The following is a 24,204-nucleotide window of genomic DNA, read 5'->3' as shown; positions in this document are numbered from 1 at the left end:
CAGCCTCCCATACACTTTCTGGGTGGGTGGCAGTCAGCCAACCATACATACATACAGCACAGGCTAAACCCACATCATCACTTAAAAAACGGACAGGCGACCATTGCACTCTGATGGAGCATTTAGCAATGCAATCCATAGCCTGGCTTTTGCCTGAACCCCCATCACTCCTCCTCTTGCATATAAGACAATATTTCAGATCTGCATATGAAAACAACACGCCTACCTTTGTTGCACATAGCTGCCTGCCTGTCTCTAGTTACCCCACTGGCTGTAGCTGCGTCCCTTCCGACATGGAATAACACCAACTGTAACGATAAACTGAAAATTAACAGTATAAACCTGCATCATTTTGGACTCTGGTATTTGCTGAATCCGGGTGACCTGACAATCGATGGTGGTGCCGCTGGTGATTCTGGCCTTCTTGGAATCTGTTGGGCCTATGTGTTAGCTCACACATCACTTGGGTATCCATGGTAACTACCACAACATGGTCATCTGCAGTTTACATCTAGCCCGTGGCATTGAATGGCTTTTTAAAAGTGCTAAGGGTCCTGGTGCAATAATCCTCCCATGAGGATCAGCCTCAACGGCTTTGTAGATTGCACTCATGTCAGCAACTCCATATACATTTTTTTTTCTTCATGCTTCTTTCTTCATCCTTTTTTCTTTCTGTCATTCAGACTTTCATTCATTCGATCTCTCTCACTCACTTGCTTTAACTCATTTGTTCTCACTCACTCACTCACTCACTCAATCACTCACTCACTCATTCACTCTCACTCACTCTCACTCTCTCACTCACTCGCTCACTAAGTCAGTCTCTCTCTCTCTCTCTTTTTCTTTTTATATATATTTTTTTCCGTCTTCTTCTTCTTCTTCTTCTTCTTCTTCTTCTTCAGACCCTGTCATAGCACTAATGCCTTTCCAATACCACCAGCAGATGGAGACACTCCATTGCAACATTGGTTGTGAGCAGCAGTTTCTAAAAACAAATGCCTCATGGCGGATTTCCCATCCATCAATGGATGGTAAATTTTGTTTTTATCATTCACTGACCACAGATACCAATGCATGGTCAAGCAACAGCAATGACACACCCTTGTGTATAGGCATGAGACCCTCACGTCATTTAACAGGATTCAGCACCACCCACAAGACAGCTACCTGTCATGTCATGTCAAACCTGCACAGGTGTGCTAGATTATTATTATTTAGTTTTATTTTATTTTTTTACACCAATCAGTGTGCAAACATGGTCATTAAAACGCTAAATGAATAGACGTTCATAAACCAGTCAGTGCAACTCATCATTTTGGTCTCCAATTCTCAAACTCAAATTCTCACCCACGGAGGATTAAATGAGAATCTTTCTTGTTTAACACTGGAATGGGGTGGTGCACTGTTCACTACCCGAATATACTGCCACATCGGGTCAATGCATAGGGCGACAGAAGCAAGCTTCCAAATCAGCTCCCTTTCTCAAAAATCCATTTAATTTATGGTCCCCAGATAGGGAATGTATGTATCAGTATGTGCTCACAAGTCACCCAAGTGCAAGTATTCACACAAAAAAAAACGTGCCTCAGGATGCGATCTGTCGCAAGATCCTTTCTTTTTTTACACTTGATCTAAGCCAAAAGGCCTAGAGGGGATAACCGGGAAAGGGGTGGACCCAACCATGTCCCCTTCATGAGCACTCACATTACTCATAGGAATGGAAGGAAGGCTGGCAGCCAACCAGCCTCCCATACACTCTCTGGGTGGGTGGCAGTCAGCCACCCATACATACATACAGCACAGGCTAAACCCACATCATCACTTAAAAAACGGACGGGCGACCATTGCACTCTGATGGAGCATTTAGCAATGCAATCCATAGCCTGGCTTTTGCCTGAACCCCCATCACTCCTCCTCTTGCATATAAGACAATATTTCAGATCTGCATATGAAAACAACACGCCTACCTTTGTTGCACATAGCTGCCTGCCTGTCTCTAGTTACCCCACTGGCTGTAGCTGCGTCCCTTCCGACATGGAATAACACCAACTGTAACGATAAACTGAAAATTAACAGTATAAACCTGCATCATTTTGGACTCTGGTATTTGCTGAATCCGGGTGACCTGACAATCGATGGTGGTGCCGCTGGTGATTCTGGCCTTCTTGGAATCTGTTGGGCCTATGTGTTAGCTCACACATCACTTGGGTATCCATGGTAACTACCACAACATGGTCATCTGCAGTTTACATCTAGCCCGTGGCATTGAATGGCATTTTAAAAGTGCTAAGGGTCCTGGTGCAATAATCCTCCCATGAGGATCAGCCTCAACGGCTTTGTAGATTGCACTCATGTCAGCAACTCCATATACATTTTTTTTTCTTCATGCTTCTTTCTTCATCCTTTTTTCTTTCTGTCATTCAGACTTTCATTCATTCGATCTCTCTCACTCACTTGCTTTAACTCATTTGTTCTCACTCACTCACTCACTCACTCAATCACTCACTCACTCATTCACTCTCACTCACTCTCACTCTCTCACTCACTCGCTCACTAAGTCAGTCTCTCTCTCTCTCTCTCTTTTTCTTTTTATATATATTTTTTTCCGTCTTCTTCTTCTTCTTCAGACCCTGTCATAGCACTAATGCCTTTCCAATACCACCAGCAGATGGAGACACTCCATTGCAACATTGGTTGTGAGCAGCAGTTTCTAAAAACAAATGCCTCATGGCGGATTTCCCATCCATCAATGGATGGTAAATTTTGTTTTTATCATTCACTGACCACAGATACCAATGCATGGTCAAGCAACAGCAATGACACACCCTTGTGTATAGGCATGAGACCCTCACGTCATTTAACAGGATTCAGCACCACCCACAAGACAGCTACCTGTCATGTCATGTCAAACCTGCACAGGTGTGCTAGATTATTATTATTTAGTTTTATTTTATTTTTTTACACCAATCAGTGTGCAAACATGGTCATTAAAACGCTAAATGAATAGACGTTCATAAACCAGTCAGTGCAACTCATCATTTTGGTCTCCAATTCTCAAACTCAAATTCTCACCCACGGAGGATTAAATGAGAATCTTTCTTGTTTAACACTGGAATGGGGTGGTGCACTGTTCACTACCCGAATATACTGCCACATCGGGTCAATGCATAGGGCGACAGAAGCAAGCTTCCAAATCAGCTCCCTTTCTCAAAAATCCATTTAATTTATGGTCCCCAGATAGGGAACGTATGTATCAGTATGTGCTCACAAGTCACCCAAGTGCAAGTATTCACACAAAAAAAAAAACGTGCCTCAGGATGGGATCTGTCGCAAGATCCTTTCTTTTTTTACACTTGATCTAAGCCAAAAGGCCTAGAGGGGATAACCGGGAAAGGGGTGGACCCAACCATGTCCCCTTCATGAGCACTCACATTACTCATAGGAATGGAAGGAAGGCTGGCAGTCAACCAGCCTCCCATACACTCTCTGGGTGGGTGGCAGTCAGCCACCCATACATACATACAGCACAGGCTAAACCCACATCATCACTTAAAAAAAGGACAGGTCGACCATTGCACTCTGATGGAGCATTTAGCAATGCAATCCATAGCCTGGCTTTTGCCTGAACCCCCATCACTCCTCCTCTTGCATATAAGACAATATTTCAGATCTGCATATGAAAACAACACGCCTACCTTTGTTGCACATAGCTGCCTGCCTGTCTCTAGTTACCCCACTGGCTGTAGCTGCGTCCCTTCCGACATGGAATAACACCAACTGTAACGATAAACTGAAAATTAACAGTATAAACCTGCATCATTTTGGACTCTGGTATTTGCTGAATCCGGGTGACCTGACAATCGATGGTGGTGCCGCTGGTGATTCTGGCCTTCTTGGAATCTGTTGGGCCTATGTGTTAGCTCACACATCACTTGGGTATCCATGGTAACTACCACAACATGGTCATCTGCAGTTTACATCTAGCCCGTGGCATTGAATGGCATTTTAAAAGTGCTAAGGGTCCTGGTGCAATAATCCTCCCATGAGGATCAGCCTCAACGGCTTTGTAGATTGCACTCATGTCAGCAACTCCATATACATTTTTTTTTCTTCATGCTTCTTTCTTCATCCTTTTTTCTTTCTGTCATTCAGACTTTCATTCATTCGATCTCTCTCACTCACTTGCTTTAACTCATTTGTTCTCACTCACTCACTCACTCAATCACTCACTCACTCATTCACTCTCACTCACTCTCACTCTCTCACTCACTCGCTCACTAAGTCAGTCTCTCTCTCTCTCTCTCTTTTTCTTTTTATATATATTTTTTTCCGTCTTCTTCTTCTTCTTCTTCTTCAGACCCTGTCATAGCACTAATGCCTTTCCAATACCACCAGCAGATGGAGACACTCCATTGCAACATTGGTTGTGAGCAGCAGTTTCTAAAAACAAATGCCTCATGGCGGATTTCCCATCCATCAATGGATGGTAAATTTTGTTTTTATCATTCACTGACCACAGATACCAATGCATGGTCAAGCAACAGCAATGACACACCCTTGTGTATAGGCATGAGACCCTCACGTCATTTAACAGGATTCAGCCCCACCCACAAGACAGCTACCTGTCATGTCATGTCAAACCTGCACAGGTGTGCTAGATTATTATTATTTAGTTTTATTTTATTTTTTTACACCAATCAGTGTGCAAACATGGTCATTAAAACGCTAAATGAATAGACGTTCATAAACCAGTCAGTGCAACTCATCATTTTGGTCTCCAATTCTCAAACTCAAATTCTCACCCACGGAGGATTAAATGAGAATCTTTCTTGTTTAACACTGGAATGGGGTGGTGCACTGTTCACTACCCGAATATACTGCCACATCGGGTCAATGCATAGGGCGACAGAAGCAAGCTTCCAAATCAGCTCCCTTTCTCAAAAATCCATTTAATTTATGGTCCCCAGATAGGGAACGTATGTATCAGTATGTGCTCACAAGTCACCCAAGCGCAAGTATTCACACAAAAAAAAAATGTGCCTCAGGATGCGATCTGTCGCAAGATCCTTTCTTTTTTTACACTTGATCTAAGCCAAAAGGCCTAGAGGGGATAACCGGGAAAGGGGTGGACCCAACCATGTCCCCTTCATGAGCACTCACATTACTCATAGGAATGGAAGGAAGGCTGGCAGCCAACTAGCCTCCCATACACTCTCTGGGTGGGTGGCAGTCAGCCACCCATACATACATACAGCACAGGCTAAACCCACATCATCACTTAAAAAAAGGACAGGCGACCATTGCACTCTGATGGAGCATTTAGCAATGCAATCCATAGCCTGGCTTTTGCCTGAACCCCCATCACTCCTCCTCTTGCATATAAGACAATATTTCAGATCTGCATATGAAAACAACACGCCTACCTTTGTTGCACATAGCTGCCTGCCTGTCTCTAGTTACCCCACTGGCTGTAGCTGCGTCCCTTCCGACATGGAATAACACCAACTGTAACGATAAACTGAAAATTAACAGTATAAACCTGCATCATTTTGGACTCTGGTATTTGCTGAATCCGGGTGACCTGACAATCGATGGTGGTGCCGCTGGTGATTCTGGCCTTCTTGGAATCTGTTGGGCCTATGTGTTAGCTCACACATCACTTGGGTATCCATGGTAACTACCACAACATGGTCATCTGCAGTTTACATCTAGCCCGTGGCATTGAATGGCATTTTAAAAGTGCTAAGGGTCCTGGTGCAATAATCCTCCCATGAGGATCAGCCTCAACGGCTTTGTAGATTGCACTCATGTCAGCAACTCCATATACATTTTTTTTTCTTCATGCTTCTTTCTTCATCCTTTTTTCTTTCTGTCATTCAGACTTTCATTCATTCGATCTCTCTCACTCACTTGCTTTAACTCATTTGTTCTCACTCACTCACTCACTCACTCAATCACTCACTCACTCATTCACTCTCACTCACTCTCACTCTCTCACTCACTCGCTCACTAAGTCAGTCTCTCTCTCTCTCTCTCTCTTTTTCTTTTTATATATATTTTTTTCCGTCTTCTTCTTCTTCTTCTTCTTCTTCTTCAGACCCTGTCATAGCACTAATGCCTTTCCAATACCACCAGCAGATGGAGACACTCCATTGCAACATTGGTTGTGAGCAGCAGTTTCTAAAAACAAATGCCTCATGGCGGATTTCCCATCCATCAATGGATGGTAAATTTTGTTTTTATCATTCACTGACCACAGATACCAATGCATGGTCAAGCAACAGCAATGACACACCCTTGTGTATAGGCATGAGACCCTCACGTCATTTAACAGGATTCAGCACCACCCACAAGACAGCTACCTGTCATGTCATGTCAAACCTGCACAGGTGTGCTAGATTATTATTATTTAGTTTTATTTTATTTTTTTACACCAATCAGTGTGCAAACATGGTCATTAAAACGCTAAATGAATAGACGTTCATAAACCAGTCAGTGCAACTCATCATTTTGGTCTCCAATTCTCAAACTCAAATTCTCACCCACGGAGGATTAAATGAGAATCTTTCTTGTTTAACACTGGAATGGGGTGGTGCACTGTTCACTACCCGAATATACTGCCACATCGGGTCAATGCATAGGGCGACAGAAGCAAGCTTCCAAATCAGCTCCCTTTCTCAAAAATCCATTTAATTTATGGTCCCCAGATAGGGAACGTATGTATCAGTATGTGCTCACAAGTCACCCAAGTGCAAGTATTCACACAAAAAAAAACGTGCCTCAGGATGCGATCTGTCGCAAGATCCTTTCTTTTTTTACACTTGATCTAAGCCAAAAGGCCTAGAGGGGATAACCGGGAAAGGGGTGGACCCAACCATGTCCCCTTCATGAGCACTCACATTACTCATAGGAATGGAAGGAAGGCTGGCAGCCAACCAGCCTCCCATACACTCTCTGGGTGGGTGGCAGTCAGCCACCCATACATACATACAGCACAGGCTAAACCCACATCATCACTTAAAAAACGGACAGGCGACCATTGCACTCTGATGGAGCATTTAGCAATGCAATCCATAGCCTGGCTTTTGCCTGAACCCCCATCACTCCTCCTCTTGCATATAAGACAATATTTCAGATCTGCATATGAAAACAACACGCCTACCTTTGTTGCACATAGCTGCCTGCCTGTCTCTAGTTACCCCACTGGCTGTAGCTGCGTCCCTTCCGACATGGAATAACACCAACTGTAACGATAAACTGAAAATTAACAGTATAAACCTGCATCATTTTGGACTCTGGTATTTGCTGAATCCGGGTGACCTGACAATCGATGGTGGTGCCGCTGGTGATTCTGGCCTTCTTGGAATCTGTTGGGCCTATGTGTTAGCTCACACATCACTTGGGTATCCATGGTAACTACCACAACATGGTCATCTGCAGTTTACATCTAGCCCGTGGCATTGAATGGCATTTTAAAAGTGCTAAGGGTCCTGGTGCAATAATCCTCCCATGAGGATCAGCCTCAACGGCTTTGTAGATTGCACTCATGTCAGCAACTCCATATACATTTTTTTTTCTTCATGCTTCTTTCTTCATCCTTTTTTCTTTCTGTCATTCAGACTTTCATTCATTCGATCTCTCTCACTCACTTGCTTTAACTCATTTGTTCTCACTCACTCACTCACTCAATCACTCACTCACTCATTCACTCTCACTCACTCTCACTCTCTCACTCACTCGCTCACTAAGTCAGTCTCTCTCTCTCTCTCTCTCTCTTTTTCTTTTTATATATATTTTTTTCCGTCTTCTTCTTCTTCTTCTTCTTCAGACCCTGTCATAGCACTAATGCCTTTCCAATACCAGCAGCAGATGGAGACACTCCATTGCAACATTGGTTGTGAGCAGCAGTTTCTAAAAACAAATGCCTCATGGCGGATTTCCCATCCATCAATGGATGGTAAATTTTGTTTTTATCATTCACTGACCACAGATACCAATGCATGGTCAAGCAACAGCAATGACACACCCTTGTGTATAGGCATGAGACCCTCACGTCATTTAACAGGATTCAGCACCACCCACAAGACAGCTACCTGTCATGTCATGTCAAACCTGCACAGGTGTGCTAGATTATTATTATTTAGTTTTATTTTATTTTTTTACACCAATCAGTGTGCAAACATGGTCATTAAAACGCTAAATGAATAGACGTTCATAAACCAGTCAGTGCAACTCATCATTTTGGTCTCCAATTCTCAAACTCAAATTCTCACCCACGGAGGATTAAATGAGAATCTTTCTTGTTTAACACTGGAATGGGGTGGTGCACTGTTCACTACCCGAATATACTGCCACATCGGGTCAATGCATAGGGCGACAGAAGCAAGCTTCCAAATCAGCTCCCTTTCTCAAAAATCCATTTAATTTATGGTCCCCAGATAGGGAACGTATGTATCAGTATGTGCTCACAAGTCACCCAAGTGCAAGTATTCACACAAAAAAAAACGTGCCTCAGGATGCGATCTGTCGCAAGATCCTTTCTTTTTTTACACTTGATCTAAGCCAAAAGGCCTAGAGGGGATAACCGGGAAAGGGGTGGACCCAACCATGTCCCCTTCATGAGCACTCACATTACTCATAGGAATGGAAGGAAGGCTGGCAGCCAACCAGCCTCCCATACACTCTCTGGGTGGGTGGCAGTCAGCCACCCATACATACATACAGCACAGGCTAAACCCACATCATCACTTAAAAAACGGACAGGCGACCATTGCACTCTGATGGAGCATTTAGCAATGCAATCCATAGCCTGGCTTTTGCCTGAACCCCCATCACTCCTCCTCTTGCATATAAGACAATATTTCAGATCTGCATATGAAAACAACACGCCTACCTTTGTTGCACATAGCTGCCTGCCTGTCTCTAGTTACCCCACTGGCTGTAGCTGCGTCCCTTCCGACATGGAATAACACCAACTGTAACGATAAACTGAAAATTAACAGTATAAACCTGCATCATTTTGGACTCTGGTATTTGCTGAATCCGGGTGACCTGACAATCGATGGTGGTGCCGCTGGTGATTCTGGCCTTCTTGGAATCTGTTGGGCCTATGTGTTAGCTCACACATCACTTGGGTATCCATGGTAACTACCACAACATGGTCATCTGCAGTTTACATCTAGCCCGTGGCATTGAATGGCATTTTAAAAGTGCTAAGGGTCCTGGTGCAATAATCCTCCCATGAGGATCAGCCTCAACGGCTTTGTAGATTGCACTCATGTCAGCAACTCCATATACATTTTTTTTTCTTCATGCTTCTTTCTTCATCCTTTTTTCTTTCTGTCATTCAGACTTTCATTCATTCGATCTCTCTCACTCACTTGCTTTAACTCATTTGTTCTCACTCACTCACTCACTCAATCACTCACTCACTCATTCACTCTCACTCACTCTCACTCTCTCACTCACTCGCTCACTAAGTCAGTCTCTCTCTCTCTCTCTCTCTTTTTCTTTTTATATATATTTTTTTCCGTCTTCTTCTTCTTCTTCTTCTTCTTCTTCTTCTTCTTCAGACCCTGTCATAGCACTAATGCCTTTCCAATACCACCAGCAGATGGAGACACTCCATTGCAACATTGGTTGTGAGCAGCAGTTTCTAAAAACAAATGCCTCATGGCGGATTTCCCATCCATCAATGGATGGTAAATTTTGTTTTTATCATTCACTGACCACAGATACCAATGCATGGTCAAGCAACAGCAATGACACACCCTTGTGTATAGGCATGAGACCCTCACGTCATTTAACAGGATTCAGCACCACCCACAAGACAGCTACCTGTCATGTCATGTCAAACCTGCACAGGTGTGCTAGATTATTATTATTTAGTTTTATTTTATTTTTTTACACCAATCAGTGTGCAAACATGGTCATTAAAACGCTAAATGAATAGACGTTCATAAACCAGTCAGTGCAACTCATCATTTTGGTCTCCAATTCTCAAACTCAAATTCTCACCCACGGAGGATTAAATGAGAATCTTTCTTGTTTAACACTGGAATGGGGTGGTGCACTGTTCACTACCCGAATATACTGCCACATCGGGTCAATGCATAGGGCGACAGAAGCAAGCTTCCAAATCAGCTCCCTTTCTCAAAAATCCATTTAATTTATGGTCCCCAGATAGGGAATGTATGTATCAGTATGTGCTCACAAGTCACCCAAGTGCAAGTATTCACACAAAAAAAAACGTGCCTCAGGATGCGATCTGTCGCAAGATCCTTTCTTTTTTTACACTTGATCTAAGCCAAAAGGCCTAGAGGGGATAACCGGGAAAGGGGTGGACCCAACCATGTCCCCTTCATGAGCACTCACATTACTCATAGGAATGGAAGGAAGGCTGGCAGCCAACCAGCCTCCCATACACTCTCTGGGTGGGTGGCAGTCAGCCACCCATACATACATACAGCACAGGCTAAACCCACATCATCACTTAAAAAAAGGACAGGCGACCATTGCACTCTGATGGAGCATTTAGCAATGCAATCCATAGCCTGGCTTTTGCCTGAACCCCCATCACTCCTCCTCTTGCATATAAGACAATATTTCAGATCTGCATATGAAAACAACACGCCTACCTTTGTTGCACATAGCTGCCTGCCTGTCTCTAGTTACCCCACTGGCTGTAGCTGCGTCCCTTCCGACATGGAATAACACCAACTGTAACGATAAACTGAAAATTAACAGTATAAACCTGCATAATTTTGGACTCTGGTATTTGCTGAATCCGGGTGACCTGACAATCGATGGTGGTGCCGCTGGTGATTCTGGCCTTCTTGGAATCTGTTGGGCCTATGTGTTAGCTCACACATCACTTGGGTATCCATGGTAACTACCACAACATGGTCATCTGCAGTTTACATCTAGCCCGTGGCATTGAATGGCATTTTAAAAGTGCTAAGGGTCCTGGTGCAATAATCCTCCCATGAGGATCAGCCTCAACGGCTTTGTAGATTGCACTCATGTCAGCAACTCCATATACATTTTTTTTTCTTCATGCTTCTTTCTTCATCCTTTTTTCTTTCTGTCATTCAGACTTTCATTCATTCGATCTCTCTCACTCACTTGCTTTAACTCATTTGTTCTCACTCACTCACTCACTCAATCACTCACTCACTCATTCACTCTCACTCACTCTCACTCTCTCACTCACTCGCTCACTAAGTCAGTCTCTCTCTCTCTCTCTCTCTTTTTCTTTTTATATATATTTTTTTCCGTCTTCTTCTTCTTCTTCTTCTTCTTCTTCAGACCCTGTCATAGCACTAATGCCTTTCCAATACCACCAGCAGATGGAGACACTCCATTGCAACATTGGTTGTGAGCAGCAGTTTCTAAAAACAAATGCCTCATGGCGGATTTCCCATCCATCAATGGATGGTACATTTTGTTTTTATCATTCACTGACCACAGATACCAATGCATGGTCAAGCAACAGCAATGACACACCCTTGTGTATAGGCATGAGACCCTCACGTCATTTAACAGGATTCAGCACCACCCACAAGACAGCTACCTGTCATGTCATGTCAAACCTGCACAGGTGTGCTAGATTATTATTATTTAGTTTTATTTTATTTTTTTACACCAATCAGTGTGCAAACATGGTCATTAAAACGCTAAATGAATAGACGTTCATAAACCAGTCAGTGCAACTCATCATTTTGGTCTCCAATTCTCAAACTCAAATTCTCACCCACGGAGGATTAAATGAGAATCTTTCTTGTTTAACACTGGAATGGGGTGGTGCACTGTTCACTACCCGAATATACTGCCACATCGGGTCAATGCATAGGGCGACAGAAGCAAGCTTCCAAATCAGCTCCCTTTCTCAAAAATCCATTTAATTTATGGTCCCCAGATAGGGAACGTATGTATCAGTATGTGCTCACAAGTCACCCAAGTGCAAGTATTCACACAAAAAAAAACGTGCCTCAGGATGCGATCTGTCGCAAGATCCTTTCTTTTTTTACACTTGATCTAAGCCAAAAGGCCTAGAGGGGATAACCGGGAAAGGGGTGGACCCAACCATGTCCCCTTCATGAGCACTCACATTACTCATAGGAATGGAAGGAAGGCTGGCAGCCAACCAACCTCCCATACACTCTCTGGGTGGGTGGCAGTCAGCCACCCATACATACATACAGCACAGGCTAAACCCACATCATCACTTAAAAAAAGGACAGGCGACCATTGCACTCTGATGGAGCATTTAGCAATGCAATCCATAGCCTGGCTTTTGCCTGAACCCCCATCACTCCTCCTCTTGCATATAAGACAATATTTCAGATCTGCATATGAAAACAACACGCCTACCTTTGTTGCACATAGCTGCCTGCCTGTCTCTAGTTACCCCACTGGCTGTAGCTGCGTCCCTTCCGACATGGAATAACACCAACTGTAACGATAAACTGAAAATTAACAGTATAAACCTGCATCATTTTGGACTCTGGTATTTGCTGAATCCGGGTGACCTGACAATCGATAGTGGTGCCGCTGGTGATTCTGGCCTTCTTGGAATCTGTTGGGCCTATGTGTTAGCTCACACATCACTTGGGTATCCATGGTAACTACCACAACATGGTCATCTGCAGTTTACATCTAGCCCGTGGCATTGAATGGCATTTTAAAAGTGCTAAGGGTCCTGGTGCAATAATCCTCCCATGAGGATCAGCCTCAACGGCTTTGTAGATTGCACTCATGTCAGCAACTCCATATACATTTTTTTTTCTTCATGCTTCTTTCTTCATCCTTTTTTCTTTCTGTCATTCAGACTTTCATTCATTCGATCTCTCTCACTCACTTGCTTTAACTCATTTGTTCTCACTCACTCACTCAATCACTCACTCACTCATTCACTCTCACTCACTCTCACTCTCTCACTCACTCGCTCACTAAGTCAGTCTCTCTCTCTCTCTCTCTCTCTTTTTCTTTTTATATATATTTTTTTCCGTCTTCTTCTTCTTCTTCTTCTTCTTCTTCAGACCCTGTCATAGCACTAATGCCTTTCCAATACCACCAGCAGATGGAGACACTCCATTGCAACATTGGTTGTGAGCAGCAGTTTCTAAAAACAAATGCCTCATGGCGGATTTCCCATCCATCAATGGATGGTAAATTTTGTTTTTATCATTCACTGACCACAGATACCAATGCATGGTCAAGCAACAGCAATGACACACCCTTGTGTGTAGGCATGAGACCCTCACGTCATTTAACAGGATTCAGCACCACCCACAAGACAGCTACCTGTCATGTCATGTCAAACCTGCACAGGTGTGCTAGATTATTATTATTTAGTTTTATTTTATTTTTTTACACCAATCAGTGTGCAAACATGGTCATTAAAACGCTAAATGAATAGACGTTCATAAACCAGTCAGTGCAACTCATCATTTTGGTCTCCAATTCTCAAACTCAAATTCTCACCCACGGAGGATTAAATGAGAATCTTTCTTGTTTAACACTGGAATGGGGTGGTGCACTGTTCACTACCCGAATATACTGCCACATCGGGTCAATGCATAGGGCGACAGAAGCAAGCTTCCAAATCAGCTCCCTTTCTCAAAAATCCATTTAATTTATGGTCCCCAGATAGGGAACGTATGTATCAGTATGTGCTCACAAGTCACCCAAGTGCAAGTATTCACACAAAAAAAAACGTGCCTCAGGATGCGATCTGTCGCAAGATCCTTTCTTTTTTTACACTTGATCTAAGCCAAAAGGCCTAGAGGGGATAACCGGGAAAGGGGTGGACCCAACCATGTCCCCTTCATGAGCACTCACATTACTCATAGGAATGGAAGGAAGGCTGGCAGCCAACCAACCTCCCATACACTCTCTGGGTGGGTGGCAGTCAGCCACCCATACATACATACAGCACAGGCTAAACCCACATCATCACTTAAAAAAAGGACAGGCGACCATTGCACTCTGATGGAGCATTTAGCAATGCAATCCATAGCCTGGCTTTTGCCTGAACCCCCATCACTCCTCCTCTTGCATATAAGACAATATTTCAGATCTGCATATGAAAACAACACGCCTACCTTTGTTGCACATAGCTGCCTGCCTGTCTCTAGTTACCCCACTGGCTGTAGCTGCGTCCCTTCCGACATGGAATAACACCAACTGTAACGATAAACTGAAAATTAACAGTATAAACCTGCATCATTTTGGACTCTGGTATTTGCTGAATCCGGGGGACCTGACAATCGATAGTGGTGCCGCTGGTGATTCTGGCCTTCTTGGAATCTGTTGGGCCTATGTGTTAGCTCACACATCACTTGGGTATCCATGGTAACTACCACAACATGGTCATCTGCAGTTTACATCTAGCCCGTGGCATTGAATGGCATTTTAAAAGTGCTAAGGGTCCTGGTGCAATAATCCTCCCATGAGGATCAGCCTCAACGGCTTTGTAGATTGCACTCATGTCAGCAACTCCATATACATTTTTTTTTCTTCATGCTTCTTTCTTCATCCTTTTTTCTTTCTGTCATTCAGACTTTCATTCATTCGATCTCTCTCACTCACTTGCTTTAACTCATTTGTTCTCACTCACTCACTCAATCACTCACTCACTCATTCACTCTCACTCACTCTCACTCTCTCACTCACTCGCTCACTAAGTCAGTCTCTCTCTCTCTCTCTCTCTCTTTTTCTTTTTATATATATTTTTTTCCGTCTTCTTCTTCTTCTTCTTCTTCTTCAGACCCTGTCATAGCACTAATGCCTTTCCAATACCACCAGCAGATGGAGACACTCCATTGCAACATTGGTTGTGAGCAGCAGTTTCTAAAAACAAATGCCTCATGGCGGATTTCCCATCCATCAATGGATGGTAAATTTTGTTTTTATCATTCACTGACCACAGATACCAATGCATGGTCAAGCAACAGCAATGACACACCCTTGTGTGTAGGCATGAGACCCTCACGTCATTTAACAGGATTCAGCACCACCCACAAGACAGCTACCTGTCATGTCATGTCAAACCTGCACAGGAGTGCTAGATTATTATTATTTAGTTTTATTTTATTTTTTTACACCAATCAGTGTGCAAACATGGTCATTAAAACGCTAAATGAATAGACGTTCATAAACCAGTCAGTGCAACTCATCATTTTGGTCTCCAATTCTCAAACTCAAATTCTCACCCACGGAGGATTAAATGAGAATCTTTCTTGTTTAACACTGGAATGGGGTGGTGCACTGTTCACTACCCGAATATACTGCCACATCGGGTCAATGCATAGGGCGACAGAAGCAAGCTTCCAAATCAGCTCCCTTTCTCAAAAATCCATTTAATTTATGGTCCCCAGATAGGGAACGTATGTATCAGTATGTGCTCACAAGTCACCCAAGTGCAAGTATTCACACAAAAAAAAAACGTGCCTCAGGATGCGATCTGTCGCAAGATCCTTTCTTTTTTTACACTTGATCTAAGCCAAAAGGCCTAGAGGGGATAACCGGGAAAGGGGTGGACCCAACCATGTCCCCTTCATGAGCACTCACATTACTCATAGGAATGGAAGGAAGGCTGGCAGCCAACCAGCCTGCCATACACTCTCTGGGTGGGTGGCAGTCAGCCACCCATACATACATACAGCACAGGCTAAACCCACATCATCACTTAAAAAAAGGACAGGCGACCATTGCACTCTGATGGAGCATTTAGCAATGCAATCCATAGCCTGGCTTTTGCCTGAACCCCCATCACTCCTCCTCTTGCATATAAGACAATATTTCAGATCTGCATATGAAAACAACACGCCTACCTTTGTTGCACATAGCTGCCTGCCTGTCTCTAGTTACCCCACTGGCTGTAGCTGCGTCCCTTCCGACATGGAATAACACCAACTGTAACGATAAACTGAAAATTAACAGTATAAACCTGCATCATTTTGGACTCTGGTATTTGCTGAATCCGGGTGACCTGACAATCGATGGTGGTGCCGCTGGTGATTCTGGCCTTCTTGGAATCTGTTGGGCCTATGTGTTAGCTCACACATCACTTGGGTATCCATGGTAACTACCACAACATGGTCATCTGCAGTTTACATCTAGCCCGTGGCATTGAATGGCATTTTAAAAGTGCTAAGGGTCCTGGTGCAATAATCCTCCCATGAGGATCAGCCTCAACGGCTTTGTAGATTGCACTCATGTCAGCAACTCCATATACATTTTTTTTTCTTCATGCTTCTTTCTTCATCCTTTTTTCTTTCTGTCATTCAGACTTTCATTCATTCGATCTCTCTCACTCACTTGCTTTAACTCATTTGTTCTCACTCACTCACTCACTCAATCACTCACTCACTCATTCACTCTCACTCACTCTCACTCTCTCACTCACTCGCTCACTAAGTCAGTCTCTCTCTCTCTCTCTCTCTTTTTCTTTTTATATATATTTTTTTCCGTCTTCTTCTTCTTCTTCTTCTTCTTCTTCTTCAGACCCTGTCATAGCACTAATGCCTTTCCAATACCACCAGCAGATGGAGACACTCCATTGCAACATTGGTTGTGAGCAGCAGTTTCTAAAAACAAATGCCTCATGGCGGATTTCCCATCCATCAATGGATGGTAAATTTTGTTTTTATCATTCACTGACCACAGATACCAATGCATGGTCAAGCAACAGCAATGACACACCCTTGTGTATAGGCATGAGACCCTCACGTCATTTAACAGGATTCAGCACCACCCACAAGACAGCTACCTGTCATGTCATGTCAAACCTGCACAGGTGTGCTAGATTATTATTATTTAGTTTTATTTTATTTTTTTACACCAATCAGTGTGCAAACATGGTCATTAAAACGCTAAATGAATAGACGTTCATAAACCAGTCAGTGCAACTCATCATTTTGGTCTCCAATTCTCAAACTCAAATTCTCACCCACGGAGGATTAAATGAGAATCTTTCTTGTTTAACACTGGAATGGGGTGGTGCACTGTTCACTACCCGAATATACTGCCACATCGGGTCAATGCATAGGGCGACAGAAGCAAGCTTCCAAATCAGCTCCCTTTCTCAAAAATCCATTTAATTTATGGTCCCCAGATAGGGAACGTATGTATCAGTATGTGCTCACAAGTCACCCAAGTGCAAGTATTCACACAAAAAAAAACGTGCCTCAGGATGCGATCTGTCGCAAGATCCTTTCTTTTTTTACACTTGATCTAAGCCAAAAGGCCTAGAGGGGATAACCGGGAAAGGGGTGGACCCAACCATGTCCCCTTCATGAGCACTCACATTACTCATAGGAATGGAAGGAAGGCTGGCAGCCAACCAACCTCCCATACACTCTCTGGGTGGGTGGCAGTCAGCCACCCATACATACATACAGCACAGGCTAAACCCACATCATCACTTAAAAAAAGGACAGGCGACCATTGCACTCTGATGGAGCATTTAGCAATGCAATCCATAGCCTGGCTTTTGCCTGAACCCCCATCACTCCTCCTCTTGCATATAAGACAATATTTCAGATCTGCATATGAAAACAACACGCCTACCTTTGTTGCACATAGCTGCCTGCCTGTCTCTAGTTACCCCACTGGCTGTAGCTGCGTCCCTTCCGACATGGAATAACACCAACTGTAACGATAAACTGAAAATTAACAGTATAAACCTGCATCATTTTGGACTCTGGTATTTGCTGAATCCGGGTGACCTGACAATCGATAGTGGTGCCGCTGGTGATTCTGGCCTTCTTGGAATCTGTTGGGCCTATGTGTTAGCTCACACATCACTTGGGTATCCATGGTAACTACCACAACATGGTCATCTGCAGTTTACATCTAGCCCGTGGCATTGAATGGCATTTTAAAAGTGCTAAGGGTCCTGGTGCAATAATCCTCCCATGAGGATCAGCCTCAACGGCTTTGTAGATTGCACTCATGTCAGCAACTCCATATACATTTTTTTTTCTTCATGCTTCTTTCTTCATCCTTTTTTCTTTCTGTCATTCAGACTTTCATTCATTCGATCTCTCTCACTCACTTGCTTTAACTCATTTGTTCTCACTCACTCACTCAATCACTCACTCACTCATTCACTCTCACTCACTCTCACTCTCTCACTCACTCGCTCACTAAGTCAGTCTCTCTCTCTCTCTCTCTCTCTTTTTCTTTTTATATATATTTTTTTCCGTCTTCTTCTTCTTCTTCTTCTTCAGACCCTGTCATAGCACTAATGCCTTTCCAATACCACCAGCAGATGGAGACACTCCATTGCAACATTGGTTGTGAGCAGCAGTTTCTAAAAACAAATGCCTCATGGCGGATTTCCCATCCATCAATGGATGGTAAATTTTGTTTTTATCATTCACTGACCACAGATACCAATGCATGGTCAAGCAACAGCAATGACACACCCTTGTGTGTAGGCATGAGACCCTCACGTCATTTAACAGGATTCAGCACCACCCACAAGACAGCTACCTGTCATGTCATGTCAAACCTGCACAGGTGTGCTAGATTATTATTATTTAGTTTTATTTTATTTTTTTACACCAATCAGTGTGCAAACATGGTCATTAAAACGCTAAATGAATAGACGTTCATAAACCAGTCAGTGCAACTCATCATTTTGGTCTCCAATTCTCAAACTCAAATTCTCACCCACGGAGGATTAAATGAGAATCTTTCTTGTTTAACACTGGAATGGGGTGGTGCACTGTTCACTACCCGAATATACTGCCACATCGGGTCAATGCATAGGGCGACAGAAGCAAGCTTCCAAATCAGCTCCCTTTCTCAAAAATCCATTTAATTTATGGTCCCCAGATAGGGAACGTATGTATCAGTATGTGCTCACAAGTCACCCAAGTGCAAGTATTCACACAAAAAAAAACGTGCCTCAGGATGCGATCTGTCGCAAGATCCTTTCTTTTTTTACACTTGATCTAAGCCAAAAGGCCTAGAGGGGATAACCGGGAAAGGGGTGGACCCAACCATGTCCCCTTCATGAGCACTCACATTACTCATAGGAATGGAAGGAAGGCTGGCAGCCAACCAACCTCCCATACACTCTCTGGGTGGGTGGCAGTCAGCCACCCATACATACATACAGCACAGGCTAAACCCACATCATCACTTAAAAAAAGGACAGGCGACCATTGCACTCTGATGGAGCATTTAGCAATGCAATCCATAGCCTGGCTTTTGCCTGAACCCCCATCACTCCTCCTCTTGCATATAAGACAATATTTCAGATCTGCATATGAAAACAACACGCCTACCTTTGTTGCACATAGCTGCCTGCCTGTCTCTAGTTACCCCACTGGCTGTAGCTGCGTCCCTTCCGACATGGAATAACACCAACTGTAACGATAAACTGAAAATTAACAGTATAAACCTGCATCATTTTGGACTCTGGTATTTGCTGAATCCGGGGGACCTGACAATCGATAGTGGTGCCGCTGGTGATTCTGGCCTTCTTGGAATCTGTTGGGCCTATGTGTTAGCTCACACATCACTTGGGTATCCATGGTAACTACCACAACATGGTCATCTGCAGTTTACATCTAGCCCGTGGCATTGAATGGCATTTTAAAAGTGCTAAGGGTCCTGGTGCAATAATCCTCCCATGAGGATCAGCCTCAACGGCTTTGTAGATTGCACTCATGTCAGCAACTCCATATACATTTTTTTTTCTTCATGCTTCTTTCTTCATCCTTTTTTCTTTCTGTCATTCAGACTTTCATTCATTCGATCTCTCTCACTCACTTGCTTTAACTCATTTGTTCTCACTCACTCACTCAATCACTCACTCACTCATTCACTCTCACTCACTCTCACTCTCTCACTCACTCGCTCACTAAGTCAGTCTCTCTCTCTCTCTCTCTCTCTTTTTCTTTTTATATATATTTTTTTCCGTCTTCTTCTTCTTCTTCTTCTTCTTCTTCAGACCCTGTCATAGCACTAATGCCTTTCCAATACCACCAGCAGATGGAGACACTCCATTGCAACATTGGTTGTGAGCAGCAGTTTCTAAAAACAAATGCCTCATGGCGGATTTCCCATCCATCAATGGATGGTAAATTTTGTTTTTATCATTCACTGACCACAGATACCAATGCATGGTCAAGCAACAGCAATGACACACCCTTGTGTGTAGGCATGAGACCCTCACGTCATTTAACAGGATTCAGCACCACCCACAAGACAGCTACCTGTCATGTCATGTCAAACCTGCACAGGTGTGCTAGATTATTATTATTTAGTTTTATTTTATTTTTTTACACCAATCAGTGTGCAAACATGGTCATTAAAACGCTAAATGAATAGACGTTCATAAACCAGTCAGTGCAACTCATCATTTTGGTCTCCAATTCTCAAACTCAAATTCTCACCCACGGAGGATTAAATGAGAATCTTTCTTGTTTAACACTGGAATGGGGTGGTGCACTGTTCACTACCCGAATATACTGCCACATCGGGTCAATGCATAGGGCGACAGAAGCAAGCTTCCAAATCAGCTCCCTTTCTCAAAAATCCATTTAATTTATGGTCCCCAGATAGGGAACGTATGTATCAGTATGTGCTCACAAGTCACCCAAGTGCAAGTATTCACACAAAAAAAAAACGTGCCTCAGGATGCGATCTGTCGCAAGATCCTTTCTTTTTTTACACTTGATCTAAGCCAAAAGGCCTAGAGGGGATAACCGGGAAAGGGGTGGACCCAACCATGTCCCCTTCATGAGCACTCACATTACTCATAGGAATGGAAGGAAGGCTGGCAGCCAACCAGCCTCCCATACACTCTCTGGGTGGGTGGCAGTCAGCCACCCATACATACATACAGCACAGGCTAAACCCACATCATCACTTAAAAAAAGGACAGGCGACCATTGCACTCTGATGGAGCATTTAGCAATGCAATCCATAGCCTGGCTTTTGCCTGAACCCCCATCACTCCTCCTCTTGCATATAAGACAATATTTCAGATCTGCATATGAAAACAACACGCCTACCTTTGTTGCACATAGCTGCCTGCCTGTCTCTAGTTACCCCACTGGCTGTAGCTGCGTCCCTTCCGACATGGAATAACACCAACTGTAACGATAAACTGAAAATTAACAGTATAAACCTGCATCATTTTGGACTCTGGTATTTGCTGAATCCGGGTGACCTGACAATCGATGGTGGTGCCGCTGGTGATTCTGGCCTTCTTGGAATCTGTTGGGCCTATGTGTTAGCTCACACATCACTTGGGTATCCATGGTAACTACCACAACATGGTCATCTGCAGTTTACATCTAGCCCGTGGCATTGAATGGCATTTTAAAAGTGCTAAGGGTCCTGGTGCAATAATCCTCCCATGAGGATCAGCCTCAACGGCTTTGTAGATTGGACTCATGTCAGCAACTCCATATACATTTTTTTTTCTTCATGCTTCTTTCTTCATCCTTTTTTCTTTCTGTCATTCAGACTTTCATTCATTCGATCTCTCTCACTCACTTGCTTTAACTCATTTGTTCTCACTCACTCACTCACTCAATCACTCACTCACTCATTCACTCTCACTCACTCTCACTCTCTCACTCACTCGCTCACTAAGTCAGTCTCTCTCTCTCTCTCTCTCTTTTTCTTTTTATATATATTTTTTTCCGTCTTCTTCTTCTTCTTCTTCTTCTTCTTCTTCAGACCCTGTCATAGCACTAATGCCTTTCCAATACCACCAGCAGATGGAGACACTCCATTGCAACATTGGTTGTGAGCAGCAGTTTCTAAAAACAAATGCCTCATGGCGGATTTCCCATCCATCAATGGATGGTAAATTTTGTTTTTATCATTCACTGACCACAGATACCAATGCATGGTCAAGCAACAGCAATGACACACCCTTGTGTATAGGCATGAGACCCTCACGTCATTTAACAGGATTCAGCACCACCCACAAGACAGCTACCTGTCATGTCATGTCAAACCTGCACAGGTGTGCTAGATTATTATTATTTAGTTTTATTTTATTTTTTTACACCAATCAGTGTGCAAACATGGTCATTAAAACGCTAAATGAATAGACGTTCATAAACCAGTCAGTGCAACTCATCATTTTGGTCTCCAATTCTCAAACTCAAATTCTCACCCACGGAGGATTAAATGAGAATCTTTCTTGTTTAACACTGGAATGGGGTGGTGCACTGTTCACTACCCGAATATACTGCCACATCGGGTCAATGCATAGGGCGACAGAAGCAAGCTTCCAAATCAGCTCCCTTTCTCAAAAATCCATTTAATTTATGGTCCCCAGATAGGGAACGTATGTATCAGTATGTGCTCACAAGTCACCCAAGTGCAAGTATTCACACAAAAAAAAACGTGCCTCAGGATGCGATCTGTCGCAAGATCCTTTCTTTTTTTACACTTGATCTAAGCCAAAAGGCCTAGAGGGGATAACCGGGAAAGGGGTGGACCCAACCATGTCCCCTTCATGAGCACTCACATTACTCATAGGAATGGAAGGAAGGCTGGCAGCCAACCAGCCTCCCATACACTCTCTGGGTGGGTGGCAGTCAGCCACCCATACATACATACAGCACAGGCTAAACCCACATCATCACTTAAAAAAAGGACAGGCGACCATTGCACTCTGATGGAGCATTTAGCAATGCAATCCATAGCCTGGCTTTTGCCTGAACCCCCATCACTCCTCCTCTTGCATATAAGACAATATTTCAGATCTGCATATGAAAACAACACGCCTACCTTTGTTGCACATAGCTGCCTGCCTGTCTCTAGTTACCCCACTGGCTGTAGCTGCGTCCCTTCCGACATGGAATAACACCAACTGTAACGATAAACTGAAAATTAACAGTATAAACCTGCATCATTTTGGACTCTGGTATTTGCTGAATCCGGGTGACCTGACAATCGATGGTGGTGCCGCTGGTGATTCTGGCCTTCTTGGAATCTGTTGGGCCTATGTGTTAGCTCACACATCACTTGGGTATCCATGGTAACTACCACAACATGGTCATCTGCAGTTTACATCTAGCCCGTGGCATTGAATGGCATTTTAAAAGTGCTAAGGGTCCTGGTGCAATAATCCTCCCATGAGGATCAGCCTCAACGGCTTTGTAGATTGCACTCATGTCAGCAACTCCATATACATTTTTTTTTCTTCATGCTTCTTTCTTCATCCTTTTTTCTTTCTGTCATTCAGACTTTCATTCATTCGATCTCTCTCACTCACTTGCTTTAACTCATTTGTTCTCACTCACTCACTCAATCACTCACTCACTCATTCACTCTCACTCACTCTCACTCTCTCACTCACTCGCTCACTAAGTCAGTCTCTCTCTCTCTCTCTCTCTTTTTCTTTTTATATATATTTTTTTCCGTCTTCTTCTTCTTCTTCTTCTTCTTCTTCTTCAGACCCTGTCATAGCACTAATGCCTTTCCAATACCACCAGCAGATGGAGACACTCCATTGCAACATTGGTTGTGAGCAGCAGTTTCTAAAAACAAATGCCTCATGGCGGATTTCCCATCCATCAATGGATGGTAAATTTTGTTTTTATCATTCACTGACCACAGATACCAATGCATGGTCAAGCAACAGCAATGACACACCCTTGTGTATAGGCATGAGACCCTCACGTCATTTAACAGGATTCAGCACCACCCACAAGACAGCTACCTGTCATGTCATGTCAAACCTGCACAGGTGTGCTAGATTATTATTATTTAGTTTTATTTTATTTTTTTACACCAATCAGTGTGCAAACATGGTCATTAAAACGCTAAATGAATAGACGTTCATAAACCAGTCAGTGCAACTCATCATTTTGGTCTCCAATTCTCAAACTCAAATTCTCACCCACGGAGGATTAAATGAGAATCTTTCTTGTTTAACACTGGAATGGGGTGGTGCACTGTTCACTACCCGAATATACTGCCACATCGGGTCAATGCATAGGGCGACAGAAGCAAGCTTCCAAATCAGCTCCCTTTCTCAAAAATCTATTTAATTTATGGTCCCCAGATAGGGAACGTATGTATCAGTATGTGCTCACAAGTCACCCAAGTGCAAGTATTCACACAAAAAAAAACGTGCCTCAGGATGCGATCTGTCGCAAGATCCTTTCTTTTTTTACACTTGATCTAAGCCAAAAGGCCTAGAGGGAATAACCAGGA

The 24,204-nt window shown here is 43.4% G+C and overlaps 14 pseudogenes; all 14 read right to left on the bottom strand.

Moving 5' to 3' along the window:
* Positions 1–1,392: 1,392 nt before the first annotated feature.
* On the bottom strand, positions 1,393–1,656 carry LOC130289508 (U2 spliceosomal RNA; annotated as a pseudogene).
* A 1,461-nt stretch (positions 1,657–3,117) lies between these two features.
* Positions 3,118–3,383, bottom strand: LOC130289162 (U2 spliceosomal RNA; annotated as a pseudogene).
* A 1,464-nt stretch (positions 3,384–4,847) lies between these two features.
* LOC130289138 (U2 spliceosomal RNA) lies at positions 4,848–5,112 on the bottom strand (annotated as a pseudogene).
* A 1,475-nt stretch (positions 5,113–6,587) lies between these two features.
* Positions 6,588–6,851, bottom strand: LOC130289003 (U2 spliceosomal RNA; annotated as a pseudogene).
* A 1,467-nt stretch (positions 6,852–8,318) lies between these two features.
* LOC130289001 (U2 spliceosomal RNA) lies at positions 8,319–8,582 on the bottom strand (annotated as a pseudogene).
* A 1,480-nt stretch (positions 8,583–10,062) lies between these two features.
* On the bottom strand, positions 10,063–10,326 carry LOC130289507 (U2 spliceosomal RNA; annotated as a pseudogene).
* Positions 10,327–11,797: 1,471 nt separating this feature from the next.
* LOC130289000 (U2 spliceosomal RNA) lies at positions 11,798–12,061 on the bottom strand (annotated as a pseudogene).
* Positions 12,062–13,530: 1,469 nt separating this feature from the next.
* On the bottom strand, positions 13,531–13,794 carry LOC130288999 (U2 spliceosomal RNA; annotated as a pseudogene).
* Positions 13,795–15,260: 1,466 nt separating this feature from the next.
* LOC130289125 (U2 spliceosomal RNA) lies at positions 15,261–15,525 on the bottom strand (annotated as a pseudogene).
* A 1,474-nt stretch (positions 15,526–16,999) lies between these two features.
* LOC130288998 (U2 spliceosomal RNA) lies at positions 17,000–17,263 on the bottom strand (annotated as a pseudogene).
* Positions 17,264–18,726: 1,463 nt separating this feature from the next.
* Positions 18,727–18,990, bottom strand: LOC130288997 (U2 spliceosomal RNA; annotated as a pseudogene).
* Positions 18,991–20,459: 1,469 nt separating this feature from the next.
* On the bottom strand, positions 20,460–20,724 carry LOC130289124 (U2 spliceosomal RNA; annotated as a pseudogene).
* Positions 20,725–22,198: 1,474 nt separating this feature from the next.
* LOC130288995 (U2 spliceosomal RNA) lies at positions 22,199–22,462 on the bottom strand (annotated as a pseudogene).
* A 1,470-nt stretch (positions 22,463–23,932) lies between these two features.
* Positions 23,933–24,196, bottom strand: LOC130289192 (U2 spliceosomal RNA; annotated as a pseudogene).
* Between the last annotated feature and the right edge of the window lie 8 nt (positions 24,197–24,204).

Source organism: Hyla sarda, chromosome 8 (assembly GCF_029499605.1).
Source record: "Hyla sarda isolate aHylSar1 chromosome 8, aHylSar1.hap1, whole genome shotgun sequence".
Taxonomy (NCBI): domain Eukaryota; kingdom Metazoa; phylum Chordata; class Amphibia; order Anura; family Hylidae; genus Hyla; species Hyla sarda.
Note: the sequence above shows the minus strand (reverse complement) of the source record. Positions and strands in the feature narration are given on the sequence as shown.